The sequence below is a fragment of the Protopterus annectens genome, chromosome 12.part0 (genome assembly GCF_019279795.1).
Source record: "Protopterus annectens isolate FY-2018-M chromosome 12.part0, PAN1.0, whole genome shotgun sequence".
NCBI lineage: Eukaryota > Metazoa > Chordata > Ceratodontiformes > Protopteridae > Protopterus > Protopterus annectens.
The window spans coordinates 613633488-613648504 of NC_056746.1; positions in this window are offsets into that span (position 1 = coordinate 613633488).

Consider the following 15017-nt stretch of genomic DNA (forward strand, 5'->3'; position numbering starts at 1 on the left):
TAACTCTGTTTTTTCTGTATAAAATTTAATATCTTTTTTCCCTAGACTGTAACTGTGAGGGGAAGTAATTAATTCATGCACCTTTAAATTTAAGACATATAGCTTCTTATTTTCTTGTAACTATATATGATAGAAATTAACACTTGTAGTAACAATCTTAAATTGTTCAGTTTGTTATTATTGTTTTATTAACATGCATACTAATATTTTTTTTTGTCTCTATGTACTTATTTTTGTGGAGCTTTTCTCCCCGGGCCTCTACTGAAAATGGAATTTTCTCCAGCTAGACTAGCCCGGTCAACAAATGTAAAATAAATGTAAAATAAAAATAATAAAACTTAAATTGTCATTCATAGCATGTCTCTGTGCATTAAAATAGCTATATAAGTAATTTTCACAAGCTTTTGCAAAGACATCTAAAGTAGATGAAAAATTAGGCATAAAACTGCTAGGTTTGGAAAAAATGTTCTTTTGAAATGTGCTCACATTCCCAAAAGTCATACGTAGACCTATATTCCTTGCAAACAGTCTAAATTGTAATAAAGTCTCATCAACATTGGCAACATTTGATGGTACATAACCCAGACCTTTAGTAAGCAACAAAACCTCAAACGCAGTCAAAGAATGGTCAGATAGATTCCATACTAACCGTTTTGTGCAGTCGCCCACATCTTTTTCAACATATGTCCGTTGTGGTTCGAGGTTTCTTTCCATTTCTGACCTGTGCATGTATAATCCCTCTCATGAACAGACTTGCTCCTTACCCAAAAAGGAAGCAGTAAAGTTGGTTCAGAGGTAGTAAAAGCATTAGAATGCTCTTTTCTCCTCACTACTAGTTCTCCTTCTCCATTTTTCTCTTCAATTTTGTTTTTTCCCCCTGCATCCTTTCAGCACACCCTAACTGACCAAGACTGCACTGTAATAACTGCAGCGGAAATTACTGTTTTAAGCTGGGGGTCTGAGAGTTCCTAGGCACTCAGAAGCCATGAGGTTTCTAGATGCACTGAGATGAATTTTAGAATTTTTTAAGCAACCTTTTCATCTTAAATAAGGAAAGAAATTCAGTCATATCCTTTGACTTTGCTTTTTCCTGCATCCTTTCAAGACATCTTAACTGATCAAGACTACACTATAATGATAAAGTTAAGCTGGGGTCTGGGACTGATAAGCACCCAGAAGTCATGTAGTTATAGATACTATGAGGAGCATTTTACAGCTTTTTTCCAACCTTTTGATCTAATGATTGCCTGAACAAAAATCATGTATATAGAAAAGAAATTCAGTCAGTTCTCAATAAACTTAGAAGGAAAATGCTTGTCACGATACAAGTATCATATTTGGGATGAGTACCTGCCCCCACTCATCTCCCTACCTCAAAAAATAGGTAGATGCAGGCAGCCACAAGGCACCGATATTCTACAGCGATAAGTCTGCTTACACCACCAATATCTAGTTTTATCTGAAAAAAAAATAAACCTTACCTTTGCACTTAAGAAAGCTCCTTGGCTGTCTGAGAAGAAAAATACCACAGTCTTTGTACTGCCACCCCCACCAGCTCAAGTCAAGTACAAGTGTGGCTTCACACTTATATTTGAATGTTGCAAGATCTGTGACTTGGCTTGAATGCAATAGTCACGTCAATTGGAGTACTCTCCTGGGACATTTTGTTTTTACAGGGTGGTGTATTGAGTTATTTATTTTTTTAGAGCAAAAAATGTTTTTCTTTTCTGTAATAAATAAATAAATAATAAATAAATAAATATGGAAAGAGCTCCCCTATATATGCAGTGCCCTATGAGGTTGCCTAGTTCATCTATTCGTAAGGCCAGTCTTGGTCATAATTCAACCAAATGGCCATCAATAAGTGATAGAGAAGTTGTTCCTATTATATTTACTGTGCCTTGTCTATCTTCTGCTTTTGCAGCCTTGTGTAGTGGAGATATTCCTGTGCACATTAACATGATCTCATCACCAGTTTATTGCATTTTTATCAACTTAACATTATGAGTATTGGATAAATACATGGAGCTGTAGGTATACCAGATGTTTCCATCCACTTGCTTTACAAATTATACACTTGCACCCATACATGGGAACATGCATGGCTGTACAGAACATAGTAGAGGGACCATATCATACCAATAAGTAAGTTTTACCAGTAGTTGCTCTTAGAAGGCATTAAATGAGGACAGCACACTGCTGCATAATTGCATTCATAATATGAGCTTGTACAGAGTAAACCAGCATTATGTATAGATGATGATCTCATTCACATAAACACACAGTTTAATGGGCTTGCCAACATCTAGCAATGATGTCATGGTATATTTTATGCTAAATTAAGGGATTAATCAGGGCAAAGTGCATGAAGTATGCAAAGAAACAGTAAACACAGAAATGCAAGATTATTTAAGAAAAGTATAAAAGAATTTTAGAATAAGTAAAAAATAAATGTGCATTTGGGGCACTCTGATTAGCAGATCTTTCTCCTCCTGTGACACTGGAGATCCTCATGACTAACAGCCCTTATTCTCGAAGGGCTGCATAGAACAGCCAGAGGCAAATTATTTTCTCCCACTGTGTAGAAGGCCCGGAGGTTTTACATTACCAGCAAGTCATTTATTATAGAAAAGGGCACTGCAAGCAATCAGACATACCATACTGGGAGACACCAAAAAATGATAGAACATACATGGATTCATGTGTTCTGTTTCTTGCGCCAGCATTCTTGTATGCCATGTTCCTTAGGTTTAAGTTCTATAACTGGTATAACTTTAGTGTGATAATGCTAATGGGGAAGCTATTTTCAGTAGATACCAGATGGTCACCTGGCCAATGCAGGTTAGCGAAAATGCATGTGACTCAAAACAAAGATGGGGAATTCATTCTACATAGCTAAAATAAATAATTAATCCAGATTTGCAAATACTGAATAAGCAGTGCACAAAGTCTCCAGGAAACTAGCATAACAGGGAACATTTTCTAACCATCACAAAGAATTCACTTTTTTGAATAATACTTTATGTTGTAATATGTTTTTTCCACTACATTAAAGAAGGAGCTGGAACTTAGTTGTGTCAGGTTGAACCCTGTCTGTATTAATTTCAGTAAAGATCATTGTGATGTCCCCACTCTGGGCCAGTAATCAAGGAGCTTCAGTCCTCACCACAGACACTGGAGAGGGATGTTCACTTGGAATACAAATGGATTCACTCAGTATTTTCAGATGCAGACCTCTCTGCATCAGGCACAATTTCTCTGAAGAGCACACATGAAACACACACAGTCCAGGGTCTGGATTTCTCTATCTGCCTTCCTCCAGGTCCTCAATAAGACTTCACATTGGTACAGCTGTAGGATTAGGTCCTCAGCTGAGTGTCCAAGCCAAGTCCTGCAGCATCCCCTCTGTGAAACCAGTGCTTTGTGTCCCTGCCCCAAATAGCTGACACATACACTCTTTGAGATTTGATTTACACACACACACACACACACACACACACACACACACACACACACACACACACACACACACACACACACACACACACACACACACACACACACCTGAAAAAGGCTGGCACAAATTCACCTGCTGTGCCCCTTTCTGCCCAGGCTATAAGGTAGTTATCACTGCCACGAGAACCCCTGACAGCTACTTTAAGGATCTTACAAGGGTACCCAAGTATATTGAGTAAAATTAATATTAATACAAATGGCAATGCTGACCAAACAGCCAAGCCTTAAGGAGTGACCAGAGTTATCACCAATTAAATATGTGCAAATACTCTCATAACTTAAATATTTTCTAAAAAGGACCAGCCACAATGAAATGTTAAATATATTTAATAATAAATAATAAAAGAACATGAAAATACTAAATAACTATTTAATGTAAACACCAGAGTTTCAGTCACAGGAAATATTAAAAATAACACCGATGGAAAGTTTCACACAGTTATAAAAAAAAAATATTTAGATAATCTCACTATCTATTCCTGATTGACTAAAAGAGTTACTATTTCTACTTATTGAATAGAGCAAGGCAAGATAATTTGAGTGAGTAGTCCTTGTTGTCAGATCCAAGACAGAATACAGAATGAGGAGACCAAACTCCTACTAATATCTAAATATTATGTTTGGCTTACAAAATGACATCACACACATCTCGTCGTCTGACTCTGCATCCCTTGCTATCACTAGCATTAGAAGATGACAGGATTTTAGCACCTATGTGTTACCAAACACAGAGAGTTTTGCTCAGATCTCCTGGAAATTATAAAACCATAAAACCATTCCACTCTTCCGTACAGGGCTACAACCTAGTCTCTAGCACCAACATCAGATTCAGCAAGCTCTGCATGGAGTGCCTGAATAGTGTCAGAGCTGCTGCACGCAATATGACCAATGAACAATCCAGGAATGAGCCCCCGAGATGTGAATGAGTGCGCCTACACTTTTCCCACACAGACACCACTGCCATATGCTAATTACCTCATTTGGTGGTATAAAACATGCAAATGAGGTGAATTAGTGATCCAGGAAGCAGGCAGGTGTCTGTGCATGAATAGTACAATCTGTAGAAATGTATTCGGTTACTAACCAAATATATTTCTACAAATTACAAAACAGAGGTAAGACAGCTTGAAAGAAAGCATGTATTCAATGTAGTATGTATGCCAATGGCCAAATATATGGCCATTGGCATGAAAAATAGTTGCAATTTTATAAAAACAAGTTGTTTTTTTTTTTTTTGGCCAATCTCAGCCGTCTAAGTGTAGGGCAACGGTGCGCAAACAGGATCGCCATGAAAATAAGAAAAATGGGGGAAAAAAGCTTTTACACCCAAATCAGCATTTTGCCTTAATAGTCAATGGCATGCAGAAGACAACAATACCAGGGAATAGTGGTTGCTAAAGGGGAAGACTCAGTGTGAGTGTTGTAACCAATGAATTAGCATTCTGGTTTATGTAAATGAGGGGACTGATAATGAATCACAGATTTCCTCTCAGTGTTAGCTTGCAACCAACCATGTAGGTGCAGCAACACCATTGTATAAGTATAAGAGGTGGATGACCTCAAACGAGGGTGGGTCATGCATGCTGTAAGCTAATTGGAGCAATGTGGCCTGTGCTTGCCCTTAGCTAAGCAAAGCTAAGGAAGGGGATGTTGTCTGAGGCTTCCTAATTGTGTTTACATTGCCTAAATGGGTGCGCGTGCTGCACACCGGGTTTTTTAAAAAAAAAAAAACAGGAAATAGCAGCACTGTTCACATCTGAGCGGGAAGGCCATGGAAAGGTAAAACAGCAGTAGGAAGGCAATCAAGGAGAGCTAACATAGCTGTCAGGTGAAATGTACCAGAATCAGCCAATTACACAGCCAACAGCCCAGTACACTACTATAAACTATGCAAACACCTTTCAGTCTCTTTTTCCCCACAAACTCTACACCACCAGTGTACACAGATGGGGAAATTTTACCTGACAAAAACTACCAAAATGTTAGGGACTGCTGTTGCTCTCATACATCAATATGTGCAAGAGGCTGAGGGTGGTGAGGATGTGAATGCTGATCATCCCACAGTGAGGAGGAGGAGAAGAGTGTACAGATCCAGGGTAACCTACCAGGGGCTACATGAGCTGGAGATAGTGGAGTGCTACAGGGTGGACAGGGACATACTACAGCAAATTGTTGAGCTGTGATGGCCCCGCCTCACACACAGAACCAACAAAAGAGAACCCATCCTAGTGGATACCAAGGTATGTGTAAGTTTAAGAATATTAGCCACAGGTACCTTCCAAAAGGCAACTGGGGATATCATGGGGATCTCACAGGCATCAGCATCCAGGGTACTCCACCAGTCCCTGGATGCCATGTCAGCATATGCTGGTGAGCACATATATTCCCTCAACACCCATGAGGTGTTGACCAGCGATATACATCTCTTCCACCAAATAGCAGAATACCCTGAGGTAGTGGATGCTATAGACTGCATGCACATACACATCAAAGCACCACCCGGTGAGCAGGGTAGGGTCTACATAAACTGCAAGGGCTTCCCCTCCATCAACTGCCAGGTTGTGTGCAATGCACAAGACATTATCTTGAAAGTGTGTGCTGGCAGCCCTGGAAGCTATCACTACTACCACATCTGGCATATGACACAACTGTAAAAGTCATTTGCCAGTGGGGACATCCCATATGGCCACCTAGTGGGGGATAGTGACTACGCACTGGAGCCATGACTGATGACACCCCTCAGAAATGCACACACACCTGAACAAGAATTCAATAATGAGGCACACACACAAACCAGAATTATAATAGAGCATGAGTTTGGGATGCTCAAGTCGCGGCTCCACTGCCTGGACATATCCTGTGGAGCCTTGCAGTACTCTCCAGCTACATGTACACAAATGTTCATAGTATGTGCCATGCTACACAATGTGATCCTGCGGAAACAGCTGCAGCGGGAACAGCATGGCCACACAGCCCCCCACCTTTGCCAAGGTCATCACAGGCACAGTGACTAGGATGAGAAACTACCTGAGCCTGCCCATCGTAGGCAGAAAGAGATGTGCCCAGTATGTCCAGGCCTTGGCAAAGAGGCAATGCATAGCACATACACTGAGATGTTAGGGACCCAGGGAATGACACCTCTCTCTGACTCACAGATACAGTAAAACAGATGGCAAACATGACACTACCTATGCTTTACCATGTATAAGGAGTGTACTATGTGCATCTGACATTGTCAGCCCTCCAGCACCATCCTCAATACTGGCCCAGCCACAAGGTAAGTCGCCCTTCCTATCAATTACTGAATGGAGTAGTATATAATGATAGTTGTATCTATGGTATGAATGCGAGCATGCAAGGGAATGGGTGGCTGAATGGGATGGCACCAGATAGTGGACACCTATATGGGCAGCATGAAATCCATAACAAATACTGGTGTCAACATACTAGGCAGTACTAGACAAGGTGACAAATCCCAACGCAGTACATTGGTGGTCCAAATAACTGTGTGTGTCCATAGAACACACACATGCATATCAGTGAGTCTCACATACCCACCACCAGCCTCAGCCAGCAGGACAGGTGTAGATGACCATAAAGAAAGGCTGGGCTAAGGTCTCCAATTGATGGCAATGGTGAACAGCCCCTCCAGATCTACACAGTCAGACTACAACAGGTCTGGCAGTTGTATGTAAGTTCTGAAGGGTAAGAAGTCTGAAACTGAAATGTAGGTCAATAAAACCTAAGATCTGTACTCTACTGATATGCCTGCAGTCTGCATGATAGGTCAGAATACAATATGAAATGGAAGACAACAGAGTACCTGAAATACCAGTACAGTCATAGCAAATGTTTAAAGGTGTCAGGTGTGCCCCCCCCACAATTCTATGTAGAAATGCAGTAACATGTAAGTGTGAGGAGTAATATCAGTAGTGCAGAGATTACCTGAGCTAGCCCAATCTCCAGGATAGATTGTTGCATGTGTACAATATGCATGGGTCTGTGTGTTGTGTTGTGTGTTCAATATTGTCTGAAAGTGGTCAGCATGTAGGCATGGAGGGTTGTGTCTCGGTGGCCTATGGGCAGTACTGTGTTTGACAGGGCCATGTTCCGACAACTGCAGTGCCAACCACAATGCTTCTCAGCAATACCCATGTCAGCAGTTGTTCATACTCACTGTCCAGATGTCAATATATGTCACCATCTGAAAGATGCCATGAATGTGAGCCCATACATACACACAGTACACAGGTGGAAGTACCCTAGACAGAGTGGAGGAAATGTAACTGTCAGCTGCACACACCTTTGGAATTGTACATACAGGTTAGCAGCATATTAGTTGTCTGTGTAGTATGGAATACTGGTGTAGTCTGGCCAATCACTGGCAGACCACATAAGGCACAATTATGAAGTAATGAGAGACTGCCTATGTCCCTGCACAAGGCAGCATAAGGGGAATGTCCCAGGTATATCTGCGAGTCAGCTGCAAACAGCTGCCATACCACATACGCACTCAGCTCACCCCTCCATCAGCCACAGGTTTATCACAGGTCATATTCTCACTGTTTGGAATGAGTACAGTATGACCCCAATTCTGTATGGGAATACCCACAGAATGCAGCATGCAGGTGTCCTATGCAGGAGTGTCCCAAGCTGTAAGCAGCAACCTGCCTGCATCCAGACCAATGGATCAATATGGACAGGAAGTATTGCCATTAACACCTCGCACACTTACTCTGTCACCGCAGGTGAATCCACTGGCTCGCAGCCTGGGAATTTAGGGTGACAGAATGCACTGGCCTGCTACAGATGGCCTGCATCACTACCAAATGGCCTACAGTCCTCTTTCAAAGGCTTGTGCCTCACCCGTAGTGCCAATGTATGGTATCTCATGGGGTCCTAACTAACAACCTAACACAGTCAACAGAACACAAATGCAAGGCCATGATGACAAATCCCAGTAGCATGCCCCCCCCCCATGTCCTACTACAGGAACTGTGGACTAATCCATAAATACAACTGGGATGAAGGGCCAAATATAGGGATACTTCTCAGATATTGCTCGCATAATGTTAAGAAGAGGACAGAATAACAGGGGGGTGTAGAAGCATGGATGTCATGGAGTGTGTGAAGTCTGAAACTCTGATGTGTTCCCACACCACCCCTTCCTGTAAACCCATTAATGCGTGGCTACAAACCTGCTTGTAAACCACAATGGTAAGGGGAATTGACCAGATATATGAGCCTGCCTCTGAGTAACCTGGGTGAATCTGTACAGCTGAGAGATATGGACACAGCAGGATATGGCCATTCTGTTAAGTCTATATATGTACAAGAAGGAGATCCTTAGCCACCATACTACTAAAGTGCTGGACTATTTACACAGACCCATCAGCAAGTGTCTGTAGCTACCCCTCCAGAATGGCAGGAGTGTGCAAGAATGTGTAGGCTGCGGCCCACAATACTGGACTCAGCTTCATTCATCTTGTATTTCCCAGTAAATAACTGTGAGCAAATAATTATATCTGTCAGTAGTTGATGACATAATACATCACAGTGTAAAACAATATATATGTCTGAATATCTTTGCTAACACCAACCATGTAACACAAGCAGCACAGACCACAACAGTGACAGTATCCCCCTAACTTTCACCCATTGTGATTCTATATTATCAACCTATCTACAGATATCCTGTAAAAACAGGCAGCTAGCTGTAGGTGTAGAACTCCAAACGCTGGACTGGAGTACAACCCTACCTAGAATGGAGTCACACACTCAATACAGAAGGTCATACCGGGCATGCTCATACATTTAGAGAAATGAAGCCCATGTCTGACAACACAGTGGACTATATATATATATATATATGTCATTTGCAGATGTCTGTGCACACACACCAAATTGTGCACCATTTATGCTTCACACACACATTGGATAGGAATACTCACACATATCTAATGCCAACAGACTGTAATATGTCAAACATACACACACACAGATGTGGGGAAGAGAGAGAGAGTGAGACAGACAGTGACAGCAAAAATTCCATTATGAGGCCTGTCCCTCCCACTACACATGCAATTGGCCTATATCACATGATGTGCTTGTGTCAATCACTGTAGACATTCCTTTTGGTATCCCTAGCCCTATAGTGTCTGTTGTGCTTGTGATAACTGTGTAACACGGTAGTACGAATAAGTATTCATGTAGCATTTGTAAACTCAGTCCTGTCAAATGTAAAGTTGTGTGTGTGTTTCCACACACACACACACACACACACACACACACACACACACACACACACACACACACACACACACACACACTGCACTTCCCATTGCCCATGTTAACACTCCTGCTGATGTCAGTCATCTTGAAATAACCCTTTGGGACGTTTCAGCTCTATAAGCTACATGGCACTTGCAATAACTGAGTGATACTGTAATGTAGCATACTAGTTAGGAGGAAGTTCTAATCCCAGACATAGCAACTGTGAAACTGTGTGTGTTTGTGTGAGCAAGTGCGTGTGTCTTTGATGACACCTGACTTTGTGGACATTCAAACTTACTACTCTCCTCTTACCTCTCCTTTAGCACTGCTGCTGATGTCACTCACCTTCAAAGATACCTTTGGACAATGCTCCAACATATAATCTCTGTGGCACTTGTGATAACTGAGTAATACTCTAGTATAACATACTAGTTAGGTAGGAGTTCTAATCCCAAACATGGCAACTGTGAAATTGTGTGTGTTTGTGGAAGAGAGTGGATGGGTCGTTGATAACACCTGATTCTGTGGACATTCACATTTACTACTCTCCCCTTACTCCTCCTTTAGCACTGGTGCTGATGTCACTCACCTTCAAAGATAACCTTTGGAGGACTCTCCATCATATAAGCTCGGTGGTGCTTGTGATAAATGCCTAACACTACAGTAGCAATACATAGCTAGGTAGGGGTTCGAAACTCAGTCCTGGCAAGTGTAAAATGTCTATTGCCATGTGCATGATTAAGGGACAGCATGGATTAGCGAACAATATAAGCAACCCTTATAACACTCAAGAGACCACTCTCCACCCATGGATCATCCACGTGGCTCTTTCTGTCTCTCCCTCTCTGGTAGATGTGGAAAAATACATCTGTTCTGCATTGGCAGCAGCTTGACCTTTTGTAGGTAATGATCATGATCAGCTGATGACCTGTGCATGAATTGCAGTCCCCCACTTGCTAATTGCATGTGAAATAGCTGTGGTATAATTCCTGTAGCCAATTTCATGGAAATACACTCCTATAACTAAGCACTTCATGTGGGCATAGGCCCTTTTCCTTCACCATGAGCAGGACTTCATGTGGGTGCCTGACAAACAGCATCACAGAAGGTAGTTGGAAATACCTCTTACAACAAACACTGTGGAGACAGGCCAACAAACTGGATGGTGATGTTCCAGACATGGGGACAGAATGTCAGTTTTACTGTTCTACATATGAAGTAATGTTGGTTTAACAGGGTTTGTGTGGATATGGCTGTCCTGCATGATGTAAAGTCTGGCATGACAATGTTATGTGGTTGAGAAAACTCTCACTTGTAGGGCTATCTGCAGACTGGCCAGAGTTTGGAGTTTTAGATTTGGTGTGTTACTCACACATTGTCTGTCTTTATAAATGCAGTAGCATACTCTAATGATTGCAGTCAGTAAATGGTAACATCCATGTGTGTTACTGACTTCATATCCCTCAGAAGAGACATATTACAACAAACCCTGTTGCACCAGCAGTTTTCTCAGTTTATAACAACAATATGTCAATAGTGGCCCTGTGTTTGTGCCAATGTCCACATGTCTGCCACCCTTTGTTCATATGTCATGCAGTAAGAGGTGGCTATGTACAGTATATCATTATTTACTGACATCATTCCTGATATCAAGCCAGTGATATATCAGACTGCCAAACATGTTATGTATAGGAGGCCTTATATTTGAAGACAAAACCCGGACATTCTGTTGTAGTCTGTAGAGTAGTGAGGTCTGTGTACTAATGGTGATTGTTGACAGAGTGCAAGTACTGTGTAGCAGTGTACTGTGAATATGTTATTTGGCTTGTGTATAGACTGGGGTAGATGTCAGTGTTCTTGGTCCTATTCAACCTGACGCATGCTGCTCCAGTGTCTGGTACCCTATCAGCGTATATGTTTGTAGGCACGACTGGGACATGTCCCATACCGCAGTCAGTCATCAGACTACACTGTGAATTGGGCCAGCATATGTAGGGTTAGTGTGTGAGTGGCAAATATGATGATGGGGTTTGTTCACAGAATTCATATACTGTACTATTAATTAGGCTTACCATTATGTGACTATGTCTGTGTTGAGATTGGTTATGGGTATGCACTTTCACACTGCTGTCTGTTACTCCATGCTGTTACATGCCTGTAGTGCCTGCTATATTTCCAATTACATGTGTATTCCCCCATAGGAAAATATGGATAAGTGTTGTGGCAGTCTGCCTGTAGTTTAGACAGTGCTTGTTGACATGCCTAGCAGCTCAGTGAGTTTTCCCTTGTGTCATGTTAAGTCCAGATATTTGTCAGATGTACTGTTGCCTAGCCAGCACAAGTGTTGTGCATTACTGACAAAGCAGTGGGATGCTGTGAAGATGTATGTCACTGACTAGTGGGAAGTATGTGGTCTTGGGACCTGTGCTCCTCCAGTTAATATATGTTAGAACAGACAGGAGGGTGTGAATGCATCAACTGTGTGATCCTATCTACTTCTATATTTGTGATATAGCCCCATTTTCATGGCTTTAAACATCCCCTTTGTCAGGCTTGGTCCACATTTCTTGCACTAAGGTGTTCTGTGTATACCTCTCAACTGACCAGATTGTTTCAGACTGTCCACATTTATTGCTCATATATCTGCTGTATTCCACAGGATAATTACTGTGATTTGTATGGTCCTTCACAATGATTAGTTTAGGATGTCTGTCAGTAACTGATGGTGTACATGTCAGGTTCAGGAGAACCTTCCTTTACAACATGTATGTTGACACAACCCTTGTTACTGTAGCAACATTCTACATTTATAACTACAATATGTACAGTACGTTCCATTGCACTAAGAGGTTGACATGTTATGGACATGTTTTATATATAAATATATATATATATATATATATATATATATATATATATATATATATATATATATATATATATGTGTGTGTGTGTGTGTGTGTGTGTGTGTGTGTGTGTGTGTGTGTCTGTCTGTGTATGTATGTGTGTGTGTGTATATATATATATATATATATATATATATATATATATATGTATATATATATATATATATATATATATGTATATATATATATATATATATATATATATATATATCCTTTTTACGTGTGAACATGAGTATTCTATATTCCTTCTCAGATGTATCTCACCATATTTATCTGATATGTGTATATTTGGATATGAGCACATGACTGATACCACACTATTTCCACTAACAAGTACTAAACAATTGTAGTAGTCAAAGCAGTTGTTCACTACTATTCAGTATGTGTACTGAATGATATATTTGAAAAACAACAGACATTTGTACAGCTCTGATGGCTCATTTGTTAAGTGTTATGACTATAGTGTAGAGAGTCCTGGGTTCAAGACCTGCATGGGCTATTCATTTTGTTGCTGGGCTGAACAAGTGCTGATGGAGACAGGGTGATTAAGGTGCTTTAAAGTGGCTTTAAGCGGGTTTGCGTGATGGTAAAGCGGTGCTAACGTATGGTTAAACGGATACATGCGTACACCGTGTAGGCTTTTCTTACCAGTGCGCAAATCCACATAGCATTTACATTTAAGCAATGCCGAAACCTGCTAAGCATCTCCCAGCCCTAGTAACCAGTGATCAGATTCCAGTCTGATCAAATAGCAGGGTAATGACATATTTAATAAGTGTATTTCATTCCATGTACATAACATGCTTCTATGTGCTGTCAGTACAGTGGCAAGGGGTGTGAGTACACTGTATGGAACACCTGGATATACATGGGTAGTACCACAATCTGTTCTTTTTGGATTTGTTTCCTACATGGGTAGTATCCCAAGTTATATGCAGTCACACTTGCATGTTACACCAGCTACAGTGCTCTGGTTGACAGAAATAGTTTAACTCATATGTTATCATTACATTAGTACTTTTAACGGTGCTTTTTCAAGTAAGAGTGGATTGCAGATTGTAGTACTGGGACCATACACCCCTGCCTGCAAAGCTGGACTCTGAGTACTGAGTATCTTGTTCTACATGTTTGAGCTGCATGTTTATATGTATCTCCTATTGGATATTGATCTGATATGTTGATATTAATGGTAGACTACTATGTTCTTTGGACATGTTATTGGGGACTGCTGTCATGTAGTAATGGCATATCTTTCAGTTTCATAAGTGTATCATTCAATACATCCATCCTAATGCATAACCTGCTGGCTATCTACTTTCTGTCTGTCTTCTGTACAGATGTGCAGATGTCAGGTATTGCTACGGCCATACCACTAGTAGGTGCCCACATTGTATTGTGCTGTGGGCCTGGACACTGCTGCTAGTTCCGACATATGGGAAATTCCTTAATGTTGGCCTTGCTCCATTTCCTTGCCTGTGTGAGGGACATTACAGAGGTGGTGGCCTACAGAGTCACATACAGTGGGTGGTAATACATCACAGGACAGGACACATGGAGGCAGCCAACCAATATGGGGGACATAGCCCCAGATTTGTGAACAGATTCTATGCAATCAGTGCTGTTATACACATGGTGGATTAATAGATTGACAGGGTTTTTGCGGACATGCATTTAGTGTGTGACGGCACAACTCACAGTGATATGTCTCTGACATACCTCTCCACTGGCATGTTGTCCACAGACTGGCCACATGTCTGCCTGTCATATTTTGTGTGTTCACTAGACAGTTGGTGTCCTTGGTAAATCAGTTGTGCACTCTGGGGAATGCAGTCAGTAAATACTCACTCCTATTGGTATTACCAACATCATATTTCTCATAAAGGATGTTACAACAAACCCAGTGACATCTGTAACTCTCTCAATGTATGACAGCAGTATGTCCAATCTACCCCTGTGTTTGTGCCTCTGGTCCTACCTAGTGATATAGGGGTTGATGCCAAGCTTAGTGAGTGGGGAATGTTATCAAAGGCTTTGGCAAGATCAATGTAGGCTGTATAGGTCACCTTGCCTTTATCCACAGCTCAGGTGACTGACAGCAAGAGGTTGACCAGGTTGAATGAGCAGGTATGACCTACCCTTCACAAAGGTAAACTGTGTTGGATCCTGAGTCTACAGATTCCCATATCCCTGTTAATTAGGTGCATGATGATGCATTCCATAGCTTTGCATAACATACTTGTCAGACAGTTAGGGTGGTATTTCCCAGGGTCTGTGGTTAGACCTCATTTGTGAGGAGGGGTGAATGTAGCAGTGCACAATTCA